General features: G+C 39.9%; 1 protein-coding gene across 1 annotated transcript in view; it reads left to right on the forward strand.

Moving 5' to 3' along the window:
- The first annotated feature begins 2,306 nt into the window (after positions 1-2,306).
- The window catches only part of plagl2 (pleiomorphic adenoma gene-like 2), a 41,706-nt gene continuing 25,021 nt past the window's right edge, over positions 2,307-18,991 (forward strand). The window contains exon 1 of the mRNA XM_041045817.1: positions 2,307-2,494. The gene's annotated coding sequence lies outside the window, so the exon portion shown is untranslated. The remainder of the gene's footprint in view (positions 2,495-18,991) is intronic.

Genomic DNA, 18,991 nt, shown 5'->3' on the forward strand with positions numbered 1-18,991 from the left:
ATTATTATTTTTCACTCGAGCTTCTTTCAAAAATAAATGTTTGCTTGAAGAAAAAAAACGATTTGACTTTTTAAAGCGTGATCGAAAATAAACTACATTATTTTTTTTTATCTTAACATGGACCTTATAGTGATTTTATGTTGCTTAACAAAGCCTTCAGAGCTCCGGCACTCCACTGAATAAAGAGTGAAATGTGTTTTGAATCTCGTCTTTTCTTCCAGTTGTTTGACACTGAAACAAAAACTGCCTCTGCTCACAGCACACTTCCTCACATAAAAACTCATGTCCGACCGCTGAGGGATCTAAATAATACCTGCAGGTTTCAGGTCCAAAGGGATGACTGTCCTCACACTTTCATCAGTGTTTTCGCACCCAGCTCCTCTGGAAAGAAAGCCCAGCTACACCATGCTCACAAACCATTTTCACCACACTGCAGCAACAGGTAAGCCTATTGTGGTTTTGGAGGCATTTCCCCCCATGAACAACAGGCATTTTCTGCCCCTCTGTATTGAACACGCCAAAAGGCTTTTGGTGCCTTCAGGTTCGGTCGGAAATCTGGAAACTATGAGGGCGCGATTGATTACCAAATAAAACTTGAACAAATATAACTGGAGTTCTCTGTGATATTGCAGGTTTTTTTAAATGTAGTGATCAGACGGCAGCAAAAGCAGGGATTTTTAAACAACGTTTATTTTATAATTTATTAAAAAAAAGCACCAAGCACTGGGACTGAAATATAAAGAATAGATAGATGTGTTTCATGATATAATCATGTCATTCATTTTCTAAAAAAAACAACAAGCATAAAGAAAATGTATGTTCAGTTAGTGTTCTTTAAACTGTAATCTCTAGCAGTACATGACCACACTGACAAAAATATATATATATATTTTTTGCTATAAATCTAAAATATGAGCAGGCGCGCTGCACTTGAAGGCAGCATTATTGAAGACTCTTTCACCCCCACCCCCCATACTCACTCTCTCTGCACAAACACATACACCCTGCGGGCTTGGTGGGGCTGTTGGGAGCCTGTGGGGGGGCTGGGAAGAGGTGCTGGGGGGTTAGGGTGATGAGGAAACGAGTTGATGTGCCCTGGAAGTAATTCTTTCACCCTCCAGTAAAAAAAAAGAGAAAAAAAAAAAGGTGGGAGAAACGGGACCACCACCAACACCGCCTTTAACACGTGGGGGGACCCGAGGCGACCATCCAGGTTCCTGCTGATGGACTGAAAACCTCTGAGCTGTCACTTGTTGACATAAACAAATAAATAAATAATATGAAATTGCTGAATGCACGATTCACGTGCATTTTTATGTTTGTTTGATTAAGACACGTTTATATATATATATATATATATATATATATATATCATTCAACTATTGACATTTTATTTGTTCTCAATAAAACATTTTTGTTGATTAATAGAGAAAAAATATCTATATAACCCAAATAAATGTAAGAAAACCTTAACTATTTAGTGACAGTGATAGGAGATTTGTGTTTTGTGTTTTGTTGATGTGGCTGTGTTTTCCGTTCTTGAAAGGTCTGTGAAGCTGAGGTGACATCGCGGTCATTTGTTAGAATGCACTGATTCCTGTTGTGAGTTCACTTTTCTTTTTTTACAGTGTCATTCAAAACGGGCCGTTAAAAGCTGTAAATTAAATAAACATTTCTCACACCCAATAAGGAGAAAAATCAACAGCTTACACAGCTGATAATGGGCTGGCTGAAACGGACACACTACATTTTGTCTGATTCCTTTTCGCTTTCAAAAAAATAAATAAAATAAATAAATAAATAAAAACTTGAAAAGATAGTTCCGTTTTGTCAACTCTGATTTTTATTTTTATTTTTTTTTTCTCATTGGCCTCTTTGACAACTGCAATCAGCCTCAGAAGTAGTAATTAGTAACAATGAAGTATTTTCAAACAGACCACAGAGGTTAAATCTGTGTTAAGCAACTTATAGACAACGATATGAAATCCATTCACATTATGGATGTTAGTATGTCAAACCCTGGCTCCGTTTCAGGCAAATCACTTATGATTTTTTAATAATAATTTTTTAAAATTTATATTTTTAAAATAAATTTTTGTTTTTCATAAGCTGGGCTGCAGGTGTATTAAATGAATCAGTTGCTTGTGACTGGGAGGACTGGCTGCAGGCTGCTGAAAAACCAGTATGCTGTGCCTGTTAAAAAAAAAAAAAAAAAAAAAAGTTTGTGAAAGTGGCCTGACGTCACACTCCCACAATGCTTACCGCCCCATAACTCCGCTGCAGCCTGAGGAGAGCCAGACGCACTCTCAGGCCCCGAATATAGAAAAATTATTGGAAAAAAATCGGAAAAAATAATAAAACAACTGATCGAGTGGAGAAAAGAGCGCTGAGCGGTGGCGTGGGTTCTCCCACGGTGGGTTTCTGGTCCGGTCCGGGATGGAAGGTTACCGGGGCTCCATGTGAAATTGACTAATGCGGTGCTGGAAACTTTTAGGTGGGTTAACTGCTCGATTTTTTTTTTTGCTGCAAGACCTCATAATGTGGCTGCACGTTCTGGTGTGTGCATGTGTGTCTTTTAAACAACTTTACGAGCTTTATATCAACTCTCAGCTCGCGCTGACTGACACATCGATGTGCGCGACACTTGAATTGTTACGAATTTGTTGTTACTATCGCGCAATCGGACTTTGCGTAATTTAGCTCCTTTTTTCTTTGAGGCAACCTGGAAGGATCTGTGTATTTAATTTTTAATTACGCGATCGCCTCCTCTGCTCCTCGAGGCTGTGGGGTTTTTTTTTTCGGTGGCTAAATATGTTGCAAACGCGAATCCGTGAAGTTTTTAAAAGACGGCGCACTTTGTCCAGCGGCCCGTGGCTGTTGACGTTTGATGTTCTTTGCGAGTTTTTTCGGCGATCTGCTGAGTTTTAAGCAATTTCCGAATATTTATCAAGTGTGGCATGCCACTGCAGAGGAGAGGGAGATAGAGGGAACGTCCCGTGATGTGTGTGTGTGTGTGAGAGACAGAAAACTGATAAAAAGTTTGCAGTAACGTGGAGGCTGTTTTCTGTGTGTGCATCACACGGTTCTGTTCTTTAAATTAGGACTTTTGTGATTGATATTCAGTCGTCCCATAAAACTCTGAAGCCCCTGCCGCTGGCTGCACGGATGTTCGGCCTGTCCATTAGGTTGTCTACACGGCTGAAGTCATGTTTGTCGCTGATCGGATGTTGTGTGTCTCTTTGCCTCTTGCCTGCATGTGTGTGTCCGTATGAGAGAATGTGTGTGCTTTTCCTTGGAAGCGGATAAATAACAACCAAGACCCCACCGAGGGGGGGGGGGGGGGGGGGGTGTAGGGGTCAGAATGTGGGGGTTCAGTTTATGCACTTGCTATTGATAGTTGACTTGACTGAAAGCTTCTACTCTTCACACATTCGTTATCAGTCAGGAGTGTGGAAATAAACACAAACAATTGTTGAAGGAAGAAAAACTAACAAACATGCTGCAGCAGACAGTGAACTGAGAAGTGCTGGGACTTATAATGAGTTCACTGTGAGCTTACTGCACTGTGCTGTTTCTCTGCGCTTTCACTGTGACATTCATGTGATTTTTAGGTGTTATTGTTACTGCAGTGACATTCTATAATTTATTACAAGATTACGGCAGATTGTTTTCCTGTTGAACACCCAGGCTGCACTCACAATGCACCTTGTGATATAATAGATGTTTTCATTACAACAGCTATAAGCTATAAGCGGACATCCTGTGGGTTGTACAGGAGTTACACATGTATGTAGGGAGAATTCACAAAGGCAGCAACTAACAGTTACTTTCATTACCAGTGAATCTGTCAGTTATCTTCACAGTTTTTTGTTTAGTCTGTAAAAATGTCGAAAACAGTGAAAAGTACCTGTTTCAGTTTCCTTAAGCCAAAGTTGAGGTCTCCAGATAGTTTGTTTTGCCCCATCAACAATCCCCAACCTCCAGCATTATTGATTTACTGATCAGCAGGTCCTGGGACTGGTTGGTATTTTTGTTAGAAAAATGATTTACTGGTGATTCTTTTTTTTTGTTGTTGTTTGCCTAAATGATTAATCAACCAACTGCTTCAGCTCTAGACTCCACTGGTAATGTCTGCTAAAGTTTCTCATGGCACAAATACCTTTCTGTAACAGGACACCCAACATTAGCATTACTCACCATTTCACTGATAACAATTTTATGAGATAACTGGATGAGAAATGATGTTCAGAATGTAAAGAAAGGAAGTTTGAATGACCTAGGCGCACCCTACAAAGGGAGAATGATCTGTTGTAATTACCCTGATGATTTGTGTAGAAAAAAAAGAGGCAACCAGTGATTTGGTGGTAAATAAAATTAAAAAAGTAAAAGTAAATTCTGACCTCAAGGTAGTAGTTAATATATAGCTGCAAGACTAATGAAATATATGATTTTCGATTGTGCTAAAAAGCTTAAAAGTTCTCCAATACCTCAGAAAGATAAGTATCCAAGCTGCAGATCAATAAAGTCCGGTGAAGTGTGAGTTTAGGCGGGTTTTCCCCTCCACTTCAGACCTGCAGGTGACCACTACACATTTTCTGCTGCAGCATTTTAGAGACAGGCATGTTCCATCAAGGCCTCCAGCTACATAATAAGGAAATGGAAGTGAGTCTGTCACGAGACAGGGCCTTTGTTGCTGCCAGTTGAAGTGCAAGCCGAGACCCATGTGTTGATGTTTGCCACCCTCTGACCATACCAACGCTGTTAGTGATGGACCTGCTGCATAGGCTTTAGCAGATTTAATTTCCTCCAGAGATTTCTCAAACATTTAAAACAGCAAGTGTGGTTGTTGTTATTCTGGTGCACCTGTTTTTTTTTTTTTAATGCACAGACAGATGTACTCAGCTTTTGTAAATGGCTTTAATAGTTTTATCAAACTTTTTAGGATGAGAAGTGAATTTGTGAACTGTCAGAAAATAAATTCTCTATGTGCTGAAATTTATTTTAAGAAAAAGAAAGAAGGCAGCACTAAACAGTCTGGGAATTAGTTTGCAAACTTATATTTTTACTATTTTTTAGTTTGTCTGTTAGTGATTATGTACAGATTAAAAAAACACAAAGAGTCACTCCTACTTTTAAATACTTTCTTCACCGTCATAAACTCCTGATGATTCGTGTTATTCTGGTGCCCAAGCATTCTTAGCTGCTCTGCTCTCTAAAATATTTTGTGCCAGGGTCCTTGAGCCAGCTTCTTCTCATTAACTTCCATGCATTGCCTTACATTACTTCCATGCCCCTGTGGTTGGAGGCAGCACGTTTCATGTTTGCCTTTGTGATTGAGTGAATGTGTCTGCCTGTGAGAGCTCGCACACATGCCTGTTTTTGAGACGGTAGATGTGTGTATGTGTGTGTGCCTGAACTCATGGTGCAAGCTTGTGTGTTTATGTGTGTGAGAGAGAGAGAGAAAGGGAGGGAGATAGAGAGAGAGAGAGAGAGAGAGAGAGAGAGAGAGAGAGAGAGAGAGAGAGAGAGAGAGAGAGCTGTTTTTGAGTTAGAGGGAGGTCTTCTCCTCTGAAAATCCCCCACAATTCCTTGCCCTCTGCGGGCAGCGGCAGCGGTGGTAGTGGCAGCAGAGACGGTGGCGGCGGCAGCAACAGCAGGCTGATTTCCATGAGAAAAGAGCATCAGTTGGGTTAATGGGAGGGACAGCCCTCTGAGGGGACAAATGGTAGTTAATAACCAGGGAAGAATCGGAAAAGCTCTGATCCCTTTCTTTGTACTTCTTCACCTTCTAGAGGCAGGGATGGAGTGGGGTGGGTGGGGGTGCAGAGGAGATGGGTGAGGGAACAAGGGACACTGGGTTCATGCTAGAATGGATGTTGTTCGCTAAAGGGCTGCAAGAAGATTGCACTATTTGTTATTTTCTCTAGACAGCAGGAGAAAAAAAATGGGGAAGCTGAGAGCCTGAGAGCCTGAGAACCTGAACGGAATATGGGGCAATGCAAAAGTAGTGTATGTGCGTGTGCATATGCAAGGGATGTAGTTTGTGTATTTGAACTTTTTGTGTACTCACATGTACACTGGAGTGTTTACATGCATGTGTTTCCAGAGTCATGGGACAAGCAGAGAATGATTTATTTATTTGTATATCTGTGAGGTTTCACACACACATACTGGCTGCTGGTCATTCAGGGAGAAGGATGGCTGCAGGAGATGCAGGATAAACTGTATGTTGGGCAGGGAAAGAATGGAAGCATATGAAAGTAGCACTGTAAGTCGGGAACAGCAACAAACAGGAAGAAAGTTAGAATAAGAAAGAAAGAAAGGCGTTTCATGAATGACGTTTCAGCATCTCACATGCAGTTATTAGGTGTAAAAATTATCTAAGTTGCTTGTCCTTCCCACATAGAGCTGGGGTTTGAACCACAACATAGTAACAAGTACCACGAGCTGGCAGTGAATCCTCGGTCATAGTCATAGTCTTGTTTAGTCTTCATAATTATAATTTCGCCACTTTTAGAGTGCATTTAATTCATTTAAAAGTTTTTATACAAATGTTTATATTCTTCAACGAAAAGTTTGGTATCAGTACTGAAACACAGGTAATGAATATCAGGAAATCCAGCCCTTTAATTCACATCTCTTCCCTCAGTTTTCAGTTTTCTCCCCTGGTAGGGTTTCCTTAGTCTTTGTGGGTGTTTCTCATTCTTGTAGCTTTTTTTTTTAAACTACTTGCAACTGAGACTTTTTCTAATGCTGTAACTTGTACAAGGAACCCTCTAGGAAGCTGGTACATTATTAGAAATACTAATGTTAAGAACTGACCGTAAATCAGTTACATCAATGTACTGTTTATTTGATATGACCCACATAGTGGGAAATATTTGTCAGGTATGAATGCGCTGCTTTCACAACTGTCACAAGTTAGTGCAACTGGCTCTGTCGACTTAATCAAGTTGTGACACTGTGTTTCACATCTGCAAACAGATTTGGGATTGCCACTTCACTGAAATGCTGGTTTGTCTGTAAAACATAATATGTTTCTCGTGTATTAACAATACTGTACAGGTGTGTATCCTTGTGTTGGAAATTTGCGATGGACGTTATTTTTGGGCACAGGGAGAATTGGATGCTAACTTCAACGTAAATGCCCTCCCCAGTGGGGCTGGTTTCCGATCAGATGTTTCAGCAGATTCTGTTTCTGCTTACATATGGCTTTGCTTTCATCCAGCTCTTCACTGTCTACTTTAAATCTGAAATGCAAAAGTACATCTTCCTTTAGGCTTGGTGGAGCCTTCAGTGGAGCAGCTCCTGCTACATTTTCTGTCTCTCATGTGGCCAGATCTATTTGCGGGAGAAGGTTAGCCGTGTGAGGCTAACAGGTTAAAACTTCACGCATCCAAGAGAAAAGACCATAGACTGTAAAAAGAAATTATAAGATCAATCTCTGTATTTTATGAATCAGTATCAGCTCATTAAAATGAAGATTGATTTGAATCAGAAAACTGATTTAAAAAAAAACCCCAGCCCTATTTGCAACAGTAATCTTTGGGGTTGTATATCAGTGCAAAAAAATGTGAATTGTAAATGATGTAGTGGCAATTTCTCAGTCTTTTCTTTGTTAGACTTTGTTAGATTGCATCAACACCGACTGTGAAAGTGAGGCTGTGTAACTCAATTTAGTACACTCAGGGGATTTGCTTCTACACATGCACATGGTCTGGTATGTTCTGTGGCTTATGGTGGCTCTTGATTGTGAACATTAGCAAACTTTTTGTTGATATTGTCATGTAACAGACATGACTGACTCAGTTTGCTGACTGTATTACTCTTCTGTTACACCACGTTCAGCATTTAGCGCTATCCCAACACAACCAAACTAAAAGTTGAAGTTAAGAAGCAGTAAAACACATTTCTCAGTTAAATACACGCAGGAGATTTGCTGCTACAGTTTTACTTGGCCTGTGTGATCGCTAGCTTATGATGCTAATGCTATCATGTACATATTGCTGGCTAACTGACTTTACTGAGTCTGTTTGCCGACTTCATGATTCCTCTTGTAGTGTTTGACTATGTTTTAGTGTGCTGCTATGTTGTTTGGTATCACAAGTAGCTTATGGTGGCCAATGCTAACTAATGTTAGCAAACTTTAGACAGATATTATTGTTACTGAATCTGTTTACGGATTTTATGAGTGCTGAGCAAGGGGGGAGTTGTAGGTTTCAGCAGTGAGGATCACTTCCGCGTTCAACCGTTTGTGTTATTTAGGCTTAATAAATTAGGGCGTGGTTACGTTGAGTGACAGCCCATAGACAGGCACAGGCAGTTAGCTCTTTGCTAAAGCATCGGCTGGGCTAGGTGGCTACATCCAGAGGCCTACGGCTACCTCCAGCGGTTGGCAGGGGCTGCAGTGTCCGTGTTTGTTTGCCAATGTTCGGATAGGTTTTTGTGACAGTATGGCTTGTTGTAGTGTAGACTGTACTAACCGACCGTCTAAGGAGTCTGTGTTGCAGTTTCGGTAAGTAAATTTCTCCCTATTTTACCTGGATGTTTGCACTAATTAGCATGTACTGGCATATTTTGCCGCTGGCTTATGACTTAATTGCCGATTTATGGTCGCTGCTGATACAGATAGAGGATCGGAGCGGATAATGTTAGGAACGCTGTTGCGGTGTGTTCCGTGCTCTCAGAGTCCGTTTATTGCGGGAATACTAGGCTACAATTTTATTTCGTCTCATTTTTCTGTTTAAACATTGCATTGACAGAGCAGCTCCGTCAGTAAGCGGCTGCTGTTGTTTGTGTGCTGCTGTAACTGTAAGTGGATAGTGGGTGGAGGCAGCGGTGAAAGCCGGTAAATATTAAATATTAAACATTAAACATTTTAATATATTATTATCATCATTATTTTGATCTTTATCATTAATAATAATGACAATAATAATAACAACAATGTAACTTTTTAATATATTTTATCAATATGAATTAATAATGATTGTTTCACAGTTAAATAACAGGTTAGAAATAAATTTCCCCTCACAACTCCACCAAACCCTGCAGCTCCATCTAAAACCTCTCCATCTGAAACAGTCATGTTTAAAACACAGCAACAACATTATGATCTCTGTTGGATGCTCTGTGTCGCGGTCGTAGGAGTCGAGCTAGTCGGGTCGGACTCGGGGACTGTCGTGTGGTGGATGTAGCTGCGTGTAGCTGCCGCTTAGCTTGTTAGCCTAGCTGATTAGCCTTAGGCTAGCTCGGTTGCTCCTTGCTAAGTGGCCAGGTTCTCGGGCGGCTGACCCCGGCTGGCCCGTAGAGTAACCGCCTCTTTGCCAAATATGGAAAGTACACTCCCACTAAAATTTAAGATGGCGCAGCTCAAATGCCCATGGTTTGGTCAACCGACTCCCCGAAACCAATGGGTGATGTCACGGGTGCTACGTCCATGTCTTATACAGTCTATGGTGCTGAGTGTGAAAGGTCATTCATGACCATGGAAACGATAGTTTTACCAAATGATGTTAACTCAAGGACTACTTTAGCGTTTTGAACTTCATGTCATGGTCTTCACCAACAGATGGGATTTTGATGGATTTTTCTGAATAGTTACCTTCTGTTAGAGCAAGTACAGGCAAAACACTTTTCATTTCTATCTTTAACATGAGAGCTGATCACTGATCTGATTCATAAAATAAACTTCTGAAATTAAACGTTTTCATGTCCCTCTTTCACTTCAAATTAGCAGGGTTTTTATTGGAGATAAAACGTGCTGGGCGCACAAAACATCACTCTTTACCTCCTTTATAGTATATACAACACTACATACATTTACTACATTCAGTTGGCAGCCGTGACAGAGAGAAGAATGATGCTTTGCTGTGTAATAGACTGATTGAAAACAGACGAATGTGCAGCACAGGGCAGCTCGCGCACACACACACACACAGATATTTACAAGGCTAATTAAAGTAAAAAAGAACCTTCACATTTTCATTTTTATTATGCATAAGCACAACGTTAATAATAGCAGCACACATGCTCTCATTTACTCACTCTCTGGCAGAGGCTTTTTGGACCAGCGCACATTCTGACGGGTCCTGCAGTATGCCGGTCAGAAATAGTAAGAGGATGCTAGATGCTTGAACCACATACTGCCACTTTTCCTTGTGGATCTTTTTCTAGGAAGAGCGGGGCAGCTGTGGCTTTTCAGAACCTAGATTCATCCATCAACTGGCACCCATGGTTTACACCACACAAGCTATACACACACACACACACCCGCTTTCCTCTCCCTCTTTTCCCTTCCCTTCTCCCTCCTTTCTCCATTTCCATGTATCTTCATTTCTTTCCGTCGTCTCCTTTTCTTTTCCTTCATCGCCTTTTCTCTCTCTTACTCTGTCCATCCATCCCTCTCTGTTTTGCCCTTCATCCTATCCGTCTCTCCCAGACTGAGTTTACAGCCCCCAGGCCACTTCCGCCAGGCTGTCTGCAACAGATTTATTAATAGGCTTTTCTCTCTCTGCAGTAAACACAGCGTTGGTTTAGGGGGTCGTCTCTCAGACACTGATAGACTTGTACTTAACCTTAGGCACTGACTGACTTGGGAATAGAGGAAAGTCTGTTGGTTTCAAAGATGATCCACTGTGGATTAAGAGGGACTGTTGCAAATAAACACAAGTAGGAAACAGAAGTGACTCACAGTAAGGGGAGCCAAATAGGTGCAAACTTTGTGATATTTTATAGCATTTTTAAAATTTTCAGGTTGAGTTTGGTGAGGTGAGAAGACACCGTGGCAGAAGGGATGCCATGTGACAAAGGTCATTTGGTGGATTTTATTACATGTGTTGCAGACATGCAGTGTGCACCTCAGCTTGAAGAACTGTCAAAAAACTGTCTCACCACAAGGTCCATTCAGTGGCTGTTTTGTAGCTTTTGATCACTTCACATGATCCTCATCAACAGAGTTTAGCCCCGTTGTCATGGAATTGAATGTGTATTTTGCCTGAGCAAGACTTCTGGTCCATGTTGATCCAAGTTAAGTCTGAAAGTTGATTCCTGACCCTGGAAACAGCCGTTGACAAAACAATCTCAACTGACTGCTCACTAAGCCCTCACCCCTTTTAGTTACTGGTGCTACACCTGACAAACTCTCTGGTCTTGCTGTTCACTATGGTGAACAATGGCAGATTTTCAAATGTAAAATTTTTTGTAAGTTTTGATTTCAGGTCTGAATGACAGCTGCCAGCTTGTATTGTTTTTGCGACCCAGTTTAGATGAAACCTTTGAGTGCGGGGTTAGGGTCGAGGCGTCGGTTAGTCTGTCGAGGCTTTCATCGTACGGAAGCAGTTGTGGTTTCATTGAAACTGGGTTGAAAAAAAAACCAATGAATGTCAACTAGCAAATTTTATCAGAGCAGTCAGCTAGCTATGCTAACACAGCCTCATGATCTGGTTGCAAATCCTGACTCCTGCTGACTTTTTAATGTTTCAAACTGACTTGTTTTAAATGAAAACGTTGTGAAAATATCTTCAGTATTCACTCGATGGCTAAATAATTGGTATTGTGCTTAAAGGCTGAGGGTAAAGCAGCATGTCCAAGGTAAAAAGTCAGGATAAATACCAGCTGATCCACGTGGAAAATATGGAAATAAATAAAACAGCATTGTTGTTATATTGCAGTGTAAAGCTACATCACACTAGTATTACAAGTGTGAGAATTTAGGTGCATAGCTTACTGTACATATTTAGACAAGCAGACAGGAGTTAGATTTTCACTTTTGGCAGAGAAGAGGCTCTTAGGATGAGGATACCTAGCGAGGCTGATAAATGTAATGTCGTCTCAGGTAACAAGTTTAGCCAAAGTTGCTGGACTGTTAACTTCCCCAGTCTAATAAAGATCAGTGCATAACTGGAAACTTTATCCTGAACTCTGATATAGTAGTATCCTGGACTGGCTTTGACACAGTGGGGAATTATTAGCTGTTACACAGCTGGCAGATGTGCTACCTTTCAAGGATCTTTTAACGTAATCTTTAGCACCACAAAATAATTTAGTAGGAAATGCTCCTTGGCTTGAGAAGTAACTCTGGGTTAGTTTGCTACTGTCGGCAGTAAACTAGTTTGCCAGACTTACTAAAATGAACAGCTAACATAAGAGGAGATAAACACATGGTTTTATCCATTCCTTACACTTTGGCTTATGTTTTTGGCTGTGAAAAGGCTAAAAACAACCCCAACATCCAAACCTTTTATATGCAGAGCATCTCTCTTCCTACAACCATTTGAACACTGCTTCAACAAAGCTCGACAAGCCTGCTGTGCCTATTTATGGTTGCTAAATTATGATAGGACATTTCACTGTTTGGGGGCGGGGTTTAGCAATCATTCAGTTCCTTGACGTGACTTGAAGTGGGTGAACTCCATCTGTCGACAAAGATTGTGTGATTACTTCGAAAGCTCCAGAATCACTCCTCATTGTGCGGTTTACAGAGATTATTTTGCCAGTTACTGTTTCTGCAAGTGAAGAGTGAACGTTGAAGCTCTTCAGCAGGTAAAGGAGGATCGATTTGTTGCAGTGGTATGGAAAGTCAATTTGTCAAAATCCAAAGTAAAACAAAATTTCATGAATACATTTTATGAATAAATATGCATTTATGAATAAATATGTAGCTATAAACCCTCTGTCATTTACTTTTTTGGTATATGTGTGTGTTACTGCTACACTTATCTCTTCCTGTCCACACAAATCATTTAGTCAGGTCTGCGTCAGGTAAAATTAAGATGTTTTGAAATGGAAAATCTGCGTGACCTGACTATCAGAGTTGAATTTGCCTGAGTTATTAACCAAATAAAACTTGCCTTCATGCTGGATTCAGTACTTAGAAAAAACATATAACTATGATATCCTGACATCCTCATAGTTGTATTACAGATAGTATTTAAAGGGTCTTCCTACCATTTGCATGTGGTGCTTGCACGGTGGATCTGTCCAAAGAAGTGGCTCAGAAATTTTGTTGCCTCTTAGTTGCAGAGACTAATGTTGGAGTTTGCTGCATTGAAGATTTTTTTGTTATAGTATCATTTGGTCTGTCTTCCTGTAACAGTTGTGCAACAGAAAGTTGTATTTTCAGTTTCAGAATGATGAGATACTTCTATGAGAGCTGCCACTGAGTTTAGGAAGCCATAAACTCAGTCACCTCCATGTTTCAGTGTGGGAAAAAAAAAAAAAAAAAACTTTTAAAGTTTTAAACTCTTAATTTTAAAAGTAATTTTTGTGCTTTTGTGCATGGGCTTCATTTCTTTGTGTGTGTGTTCTAGGGCAGCAATTAATTATTTTCATTATTGTTTAATCTGCTGATTGTTTTTATTTCAGTTAATTTGAATAACTGAATAATTCTTTGGTCAACTCACTAATTGATTCAGTTTTTAAGTTTTTATTATTTATTTATTTATTTTATTTATCAAATACTTTTTTTTTTTATTAATTTCACACAGTTTTCCAGCTTATAGCCTTTGATTGTTTCAGCTTTGTTGTTTTGATCAGTTTTTTTCTGTTTATTTTGTGGGTAGTTATTGACCTGTGTGGTGCGCTGCCATGTACAATTTTTCTAATAGTGACAAATATAGTTTATTCAAGTTTAAAAATGTATTTACTCCCGTTTGTGACAAAAATGCTTGTAATTCAAGATGAACTGTAACAGAGTTCCTGTCGTAGAAAACCATTCTGAAGTGTACTTTTCTTTCTTTTTAAATATGTGGGCAGATATTTTGACACTGCTGTTTTTCGTTAGACAGTTTAACAGCCAGCCAATCAGAAACTGAATTTGACTGATTCAATTGATGCACAGTTGGAGCAACTATAAAGCTGATATATTCAAAATACTAGTTTTGTCCAAACAACAGTCCAAAATCCAAAGATAGTCAGTTTACGGTCATAAAAAGTAAGAAAACCCTGTAAGAAGCTGCAAACAGCTTCTGACTATTTGTCATTTTCTTTGGATAATAACAAGTTGATTATGAAAATTGTTGCAGATTAAATTTTTAATGATCATTTCAGCTCTAATGGTGGACAGCAAGGGCATACTGTGACAGTACCAAAGACTATTTTTATAATGTAATTATTATTTATATTATAATAATTATAATAATTATTATTTTTAGTGCTGACAAAGAAAACCAGTTAATTGATTGACCAAGCCATAAAAAATGAATTAGTGAAAGTAAAAAACATGGTTGTTCCGGCCTCTCAGATAGTTTTATATGTTTTATTTATTTACTTATTTTTATATTTTTGACATTGTTAATTGAATAGTTTATAAAACTCTCCACAAAAAAAAGCTATTTATGCATACATGTAGACTATTAATTTGAAAACAGTGTCATGAAATTATTTTGACATTTTGTATAGGCTACTAAATAATTACTTAAAAACACCAGTAGATGAATCTGTAATAAAATGAATCATTAATTATTTTCATTAAAAAATATTTGCCTGACAGACTGGTACATGAACTTGACTCATTTTTCTACTATAAATGAATCTTATCAGCATTTGGAGCTTAGCAGGTGATAACTCTTCCTTTAAAGAACAAAAACTTTCCCAGAAGTGTCTGCACTCTAAGGTTACTCATACCAAACTGTATGAGACATGGACAGAGATGCATTTATGAAACAGGGCAGAACCAAAACTATCAAGTTTACCTGTTGCTTTAAGCCACTTCTTCTCCCTCCTTCCCTGTCATTTAGTTCATTTTTAAGATTTTTTTTTTTGGCCGTCAAGCAGGAGTGATATGATTTCCTGTTTGGAAGAGGTTTGCCAAAAAAAAAAATGGGCTGGAAAAGAGCTAAAGCCAGACCCAGTCTGAGAAATAAAAACGGATTCATGATCACCAGCATTCCTGTTATTATCTGTTCACATTCTAAACTGCGATTTGGAGCCAAACTGGAAGTGTTGTGGTGCAATGGTATCGTGCGCTGTAGTCGAGGAATGCACCACTACTAGACAGTCTAGTATGTACATGCAGGGAAAGGACTGATGCATGTCAAAGTGTTGTTGAGATTCAACACATGACTCAGCACAGAGTTATGTGTGTGTTACCGGCACAGTAATATATCTGGACCGGGTCTGTCCAGCACAGCCCAGAGATGCTGATTTGTGAGTCAGCGAATGGGATGAAACCTGGTCCATGTGGAGGGAGAGAGAGGGAGAGCGTTAACTCCTGACTCACACACTCACTCACACACACACACACACACACACACACACACACACACACACACACACACACACACACACACACACACACACACAGCTACAGTAGTAGTGGCAGATGATTGCACTGCTCCTGATTCATTCTCAGGAGCGGGTAAGAAGGGAGCAGGAGAAAAAGCGGGAGAAAGCAGAATGTAGCCAGAGTGTCTGATGACACATCCCCTCTTCCTTCCTCTGAAGTGATTTTTAATAACGCCTCCACCACCCCGCCCTGCTCAACAATCCCCTGCTCACTAAATAATGCCAAGCAAAACCTCCGACTCCCTCGGTAGACAAAAGAAAATTCTCCACTGACTGAAATGCAGCTGGGAGATGGGGACTGAAAATGAGAATTGAAATAAATGAGTTGATTGGTGTATTGATTGAGTGACTGGCTGCCGCCTAAGATTTGTCTTTGAGAAGAAATAGTCTAAGTAATGTGAGAATAGAGAAAAAGAAGAGGGCAAGTAGCATCATCAGTTACCTGAAAGGTCTTTCTGTCTTCACCTTTAAATGTAGAGAGCATGATTGACACCGATGCACCGTACAACCATTTAGTCTCTACATCAAATACTCAGGGACTGTGAGACATTCATGTCTGCCATTACTCTATGCATGGTTGGTTTCTTGTTACAGATCAGATACACCGTGTAGTGGTAACCAATAGATTCCCTGTAATTGATACAGTGGAAGAATTCAGATGCTTTTTTTAATGAAAAACTAGAACAGTGTAATAATATTGTTCCAAGTGAAAGTCCTGCATTCAAAGTCTAACTCCATAAGTATTGTCAGTACAACTCAGGCTCATTTTAATGTTGGTTAAAATGATCTTAAACTTATAACTATGTTCAAATTATGTATTATTTATTTGTTACCAGCAGCGTGGAGCTAATTCTAATGACTGACTATAAATGATAATGTAGCATATTTTATAAGGATCCAGCAGAGATGACATTACTGTGCATTTTGGTTTTGTTAGTGGGTATGAAACTGTAAATAAACAGTTCCAGCTGGGGGACCTTTGTTGCACGTCATACCTATCTTTCTGCCTTTGTTTCCTGTTGGTGCCTCTTCAAGCTGACGACTGTCAAAATAAAGGCAAAATGCCAACGCAAAACAAAACAAAAAAAACGAGTCAAAACAAAACAAGAAACAAAAACAAAACAAACAAAAACAGAACAAAAACAAAACAAACAAAAAACAACAAAAACAAAACAAAAACAACTTCTTAAGGCAACCTGAATGTGAGATTAGTTTTCGGACCTTACTGTTTTTTTTTTGTTTTGTTTTGTTTTTTCCAAGAGCATTCAGCTGAGGTGTGATTTATTTTGTCATCATGGCAGAGAAGAAATATCTATAAATCAATGAATATTCAAAATGAACTTTTTAAAAATAACTTATATAATCATTTTAATTACTTTAGAAATATGTAATAATGATAGAAATGAATATATTAACATAATAAACAGACAATGTAACATTTCAAATTCATATTAAATTTGTAGACTGTGTTATATGATATTGTCACTTATTTATTATTTGTTTACCAGATGTTTCACAAGAGGAGTTAAAGTCGTTGACTAGTATGGTAATACACTACATTATAGTTCACTATAAATGAGATATTTAGTGTTTAGGTTCAAAAGCTAAATTTGAGGTCCAGTGGCTGATTTTCTCATCTGATCCCAGGAAGGTTTCCTGATTACCAGCAGCACTTTTCTATGTCCTTCTTCACCTGTTAGCTTCTCTGCTTTTCTCCGTCCTCTAACTTGTTTATCAACCTGCGTCCTCCTTTCCTCCCCCCTCCCGGCTCTCGCTCTTACTGCTGTGTTTTGATCAGTTGCTGAGCTGCCTCTCTTCTCCCCCCACGCAGCACATTTCCCCATCTCCCCTCTTTTCTCAAGCATACTTCTCTCTCTCATTATTTCCTTCGAGTATACTCCTCTGTGCCATTCTCTTCTCAGAGCTTTGAATTTTCCCCCTTTTCCTCACGCTCTTTTTTTTTCATGCTCTTGCTCTCTGTCCCCCCCCTCCTCCGACGACCACTTACCAAATTTAACCCTTCACCCACTCAAATGCATTCCACCAGCTTCATAAACACACACGCTACCAAACATGTAATGGTACTCAGAGGGACTTCCTCCTCTTTCCTCACATCTCTCCATCTATTCTCTCCCCCTCTTTCTCTCTGCTCTGTCTCTCTCTCTCTCTCTCTTTCCACTCAAAGTCTTGGTGAACAACAACAACAAGTTGGAAAAATGAAAGTGGGGTGACAACTGCGAGTCCCCTTTCTGCGTCCCCTCCAGGGCCAGTGTGAAGTTTTCAGTTTGATTGAAGGCCTCTTTTCTGTGGTGTGCGGTGTGAAAGCTGTCCTAATTGAATGATAAAGTGCCCCGAGATGGAGTCCAGTGAATAGCCAACAATGGCCAGCCTGTGTGTGGTAGAGGGATTTTGGTTCACATCCAGCCTCTGCCTCTCTACTCCGAGAGGGGGCCTATTATAACACTCTCTGCTGGACTCGGTCACGTGACGCTGCCTCGCTCCCTGCTACTCACCCCCATCTCACCCCCTCCCCTCTCCTGTCTCCCCCGCCCCAGTGTGGCCTGGCCAATCCGGTCACATCATCAGCCTCCTCTTCACTCTGCCGGTTTGGTCGGATGGTCTCATTTTGCCAGTGAGTGACTTTCAGTAGCAGCTATCTGTGTGCGTGTGTGTGTGTGTGTGTGTGTGTGTGTGTGTGTGTGTGTGTGTGTGTGTGTGTGTGTGTGTGTGTGTGTGTGTGTGTGTGTGTACATATCTATTAAGTCAAAGTGCTCTGTGAGTCCATCCCGGGCCAGAAGGGTAACACTGAGAGAAAGAACAAAAAAAAGGGAAGTTTTAAAATGGAAAGGAATCCCCAGATTCCAAATCAAAATTTGAAATTTCCTGTTTTAACTTTAGACCCATTAAAACGAGACAATATCTTCTTACAGCCCCTAGTTATGGCTTATGGCCTCTGTGTGGACATGAATTGTGAGCAGTTGATACAAATAGAGTCCTTTCTTTCCCAGATTGAAGAACTTAACGTTCCTCTAAGTTTCTGTGTTTTTTTTTTTTTTTTTTTGAGGTTTTGTCTCATGGAAGAAGAGCGGCTCTGCTGATCATTGCAAGTGTGGTCTCATTTAATAATTATTTTAAGGCGTTAAGAAGTGCAACATGGAGAATGGACATTTATCCAGATATACGCTGCATCTGATTTGTCACCAAACTGGCCACTGCAACAGAGAGAGACACACAAGTAAAAAGATGCAAAAAGATTTTTTTTTTAAATCTTGCTGTTTCTGTTTCCTGACTTTGAATGTCTCAGCAGGTCCAGTCCAGAGTTATATAACTGAAGCAGCCAGTGATAGTTACTAAGATTTTGAAGAAGGTTGAGTACATATCCACTGTAGTAACTGGAAAATATACCGGATGTTTTGATTTTTCTTATTCCTTCCTCAGTCATCTTGTTACCCCTTAGACTTGTCTTGGGACCCCGTCAGGGGCTCAGCCTTTATGTTGACAGCCGCTGTAATGGAGGTATGTTAGCTTCATATCAGAGGATTCAGATGGGCTCAACAGACTCAGTGTTTGTGTGTAACCATGTTTCCCTTCTCACCTGTCCTGATGCTAAATATTTAGAAATCAACGCATAAAGCTGTTGATATGAGGTAACATCACTGCACAGATTATCAATGAAAGTTCGGACAGATTCAGTTGATTATTATCC

This window comes from Toxotes jaculatrix, chromosome 2, assembly GCF_017976425.1.
Source record: "Toxotes jaculatrix isolate fToxJac2 chromosome 2, fToxJac2.pri, whole genome shotgun sequence".
Taxonomy (NCBI): domain Eukaryota; kingdom Metazoa; phylum Chordata; class Actinopteri; family Toxotidae; genus Toxotes; species Toxotes jaculatrix.